Below are 4,286 nucleotides of genomic sequence, written 5' to 3'. Positions count from 1 at the left end.
TAAAATAACAACTGTATAACTTATACATAAGCTCATTCCATGCGTTTGCTACATTAATAAAAATAAATATTTAAACATAAAATATGCATTAACCATTTTGAATTGGACCGCATTAGGCACTAATCCATCCATTAAGTGTATTGCGTCGGGGATTTCAGCACATAAACATTAAAACATCACTAGCAATACCATCTCTACTGAAAGCCCCATAACATTGCTTATGGGTCGTTAATACAACGATTCGATAATCCATCTATATGGCAGGTTGTAACCGAAGTATCAAATAAATACTTTTTACTAAATACTACCTTTATTTCTCCGGTATTTGAAAATTTCTCGGTTTTGTTGGTGCATGTTAAAATAATTTGGTTCAAAGGAACGTCTTAAAGACGACATTAAATACATAGGGAACCAGTTAATAAAAATTTCATTTGTAAGTACTCATATACATCGTATATTACTTTCGCTTACCTATATATGGAATATACAGTAAGGGAAATTATTCCGATTTCGAATTCCAACTTCCGATGTTAATACATATTTTTGAGGTCCCCTTGTCCGAAAAAAAACGTCTGTGTATAAACAGAATAGCTCAAAGACGAAAAGTAGTTAAAAACTGAAATTACATATTTGAGATGGATATTTACCTGAAATGTGACAGAAAATTTTTCGTTAAAATTGACTGACCCGAAATGCCACTTTATCGAATCGATTTTTAATTTTTTTTTTAAATTTTCTCGGCTCTTAAGTTATTTATTAAACTCAGTGAATCAATGAGGAATTAAGTGGTTTTTAAAATATATATTTTTTATGTATTTATTGTCATTTACAGCTGTACATTATGTATTAGTAAATTTGATCTCAGTTAAAATGGAGTGTTACAAGCATGTAGTGACTTTTTTTTACATTAGCAGGTCTCGGACCATCTTGTTTACAGGCGCCTCGGAGGATTCTCAGGAATGGAAGAAGAAGTAAGTTTAGAAACTAGTTGGTTTGGATGGTTAGGGAGTTTATAATGAAAGGAATGATATCTGGTTCGGGCTGGATCGGTTACAAATGGAACATTAAGGTCTGATGTATGATTTTATTGGTGACATAGTAAGGAGCATTGAGGATTTTACGAAGTATTTTGGATTGACTACGAGAGGAATTCAAAGGTTTAGTGGAGCCCCAATCTTAACTCTTTATGTCGATATTGGCCTGATTATAGTCATGTAGATCAGTCTTTTGTTATGAAATGGATGTTTTGGGGCGTTTGTCCAGTAAGTGCTGTATTAGCCGAAATCGACGTGCAGTTTCCAGTCTTGTGTGAGGATTCCAGGTTAATCGTTTGTCCAGATGTAGTTCCAGGTAGCGGATCCGTTCGACAGGGGTGGTTTTTAAAACTAAATTGATCTTATACACATTGAAATAGTCAGACAGGGTTTAAATGCCAAATTACAAAAACAAAAATCTTCCCCTAAAGTACATTTAATTTTGTATATGTAAAAAAAAAAATTAATAAATAAATGGTATAATTTATAAATTTTATAATTTTGGGATTACATAAATTAAAAAAAAAAAAAACTAAAACTGTTTTTTCAGAAGTGCTTCTATTTCAGCAAAGCAGTGTTATATAAAATAATATACGATGAAGTTGAAGTTATTAAATAAATTTAAAATAATAATAATTATAAATGTTTGGTACAGTGAGCGCATCACGCAACTTTCACATTATAACCTTACGTCCCAAAATTTTGTATGAGTGGGTGGACTTAGTGGAAGTTAACGCAATTTTGGTGGTTTTTGAAAAAAAAAAAAAAAAAAAAAACTAAAGCAAAGTGAAGGCAAAATTATGAACGAAACATCTTTATTTTTCTATTGCTGTAAAAATTAGTATTTTAAGGTTTTCTCGAGGTGATACTAAAAAATATAAATTTTACATTTTAAACAATATAATAAAAGATAACGAAGCCGTCAAACAATCAATCGGGAAACATCGGGTGGTCTCGGCTTTTTCTGGAATCAGATGTATATATTATTCCCTTTTACTGCTTTAATCATTGATAAAATTTTGTAATATTTTGTATTTGTACATTGTTTATTATTACAAATAATGAGAACTGCTTATTTTTTTTAAATAAAAAAAATTGAAGGAACTTCTGCAGAAGATTTTTTAAATTTCTGGATTTAAGCTTTTTTAGAATATTTCTATGAGCATAAGATATACTGGTATTAAATACTACTTAATAGCTCATTGATTCGCCGAGCTTAATAAATATCGTATGAGGCATTTTGGAGAAATAAAAAATATATATGTCGATTCAATTAAGTAGCACTTCGAGTAGGTGGATTTGTTAAAAAAAAGTTAAATTTCTATATTCAGTTTCTCACAACATTGTATTTTTAAGCAAGGCTGTTAACGAACGGACACCCATACCATTTTCCTAGATTTTTGGACTCAAGAATCTCTCATATACGTATTTCCATCCAAAACTGGAATTCTAATTTTTCAGGACCACAATTGTTTCCCTTACTATATATTCCATATATGGTTAAGTGAATGTAAAAAGAAAATTCTTTAGATACATGAGATATTTAAGTGAGTTTTTTTAAAGTATTCATATTGTTAAATATTTTTGTTTAGTTTTACTGAACGTGTATCTTTTTGTCTCCAGTTAATCCAGAGATCTGGTTAAGCGGGGTTTAGCCGGTTTAGGGCGTGATGTAAGGTTGAGACTACCTCCCTTCAGACTCCTAGCTTTGGGTTTGGCCCGCGCTAGAGCCAAAAAGCTTTGATCGATCTTCTCTCCAGCCACCGCACATTCCACAAACTCCTCATTCATTTCCTTCAAGCAACTAATCCAATCCCTATTTCCTCTGATGAATGTGTATTCTCTCGAAGGAATAATGTTTTCCATCGTTTTGAAAAGTCATTCATAATATTGCTTTTTATTGCTAAATTTATTACAACTTTTAGTAAAAGAAAAAAAAAAACGGATTTGGTATGTTTCAAGTACACGAATGTGTGTTTAATTTGAATACATCGATGGGATTATAGTAAGAAAATATGTCAGAATCATTCCGGAACCCTTGAAACTTCTTAATATTTTGATGTTTTACTAATGGTGGAAATATATTTTACTTTCATTTAACATACACTAAATGAATATACATAATTAATTAATTAGGAATTGAGAATGAAAATGTACTCTTCCTTGTTTTAATTATATTATTTAAATTTATTTTATATAAAAACAATAAACACCATTTCAGGGTTGTCACCCCATCATCGAGGTGTATGATTAAAACATCTTTTAAAATTACATTATTAGTATTATGATGTTAATTATAGCATATTGTTGTCACTAAAATAAAATTTTGATAATTAAAAAACCAACATATAATAAATAAGGAGGTCTGAAATACCTAGAATCGATACCTTTAAATCGATAGAGGAAGTTATTATATTCTGAGGATCTAATTATAAATGAACTGTTCCAGTAGATGATACAACTTTAAGAATACATTTTTTAAATAAAAATATACTGGCATTAAAGGCAATTTATATTTCGAGAAGAATCATTATATAATATATATTAGAATATATTGTACAGTTTCTATTAATTACAGTGGACCCTCGGTATAATTAAATAAAACCAATAGTGTTATAGGAGAATCCATGCCCAAGCGAGGAAATTATATTAATCATTAGAATAAATATACCTTCATATATGTAATAAAATATATTTTATTAAAAATAGTTGTTCAACTATAATAATAAGTCATAAATAACAGTGAGGTTGATCAATTTTGTTCATAAGGAATCATATTGGTCGATATCATTTTGACAATAATTGTATTTAAAAACTTGAAAAATTGTGAATGTTAATTAATATCTGTTTTTATTATGATTAATAATCAAAAAGGTAAATAAAACATATGACTAGTATTGCGATCGTGAAACATTTCCAGTTCGGATCTTCGATGGAATAAATTTTTTTAATTTGTCTGAGTCCCAATAACCGTCTAACAATATGGGCTGTGTATGTGAACATTCTACCTTAATAAGAATATGGTTCTTATACCTGGGATTTTAACAGCAAATTTTCTATTAAAATCTACCAACCGACAATGCCTCACATTATATTTTATTCATTAAATTTTAAAACTTTTTCAATTTTCACAAAAATGTCTGTAACTAATTTCATTAAACTCTGCATGTTGATGTAAGATTATATGGTCTTTAATATTATATTCTCATTTAAATGGTCTTACTGACTTAAATGTAAAAAAAAAAAAAAAAA

The 4,286-nt window shown here is 29.1% G+C and overlaps 1 protein-coding gene across 1 annotated transcript in view; it reads left to right on the top strand.

Moving 5' to 3' along the window:
- Positions 1 to 4,286, top strand: part of LOC136796677 (uncharacterized) — a 220,423-nt gene that overhangs the window by 182,376 nt on the left and 33,761 nt on the right. The window lies entirely within an intron of this gene.

This window comes from Halyomorpha halys, unplaced genomic scaffold, assembly GCF_000696795.3.
Source record: "Halyomorpha halys isolate HHAL.00 unplaced genomic scaffold, Hhal_1.1 Scaffold947.1, whole genome shotgun sequence".
NCBI classification, from domain to species: domain Eukaryota; kingdom Metazoa; phylum Arthropoda; class Insecta; order Hemiptera; family Pentatomidae; genus Halyomorpha; species Halyomorpha halys.
Note: the sequence above shows the minus strand (reverse complement) of the source record. Positions and strands in the feature narration are given on the sequence as shown.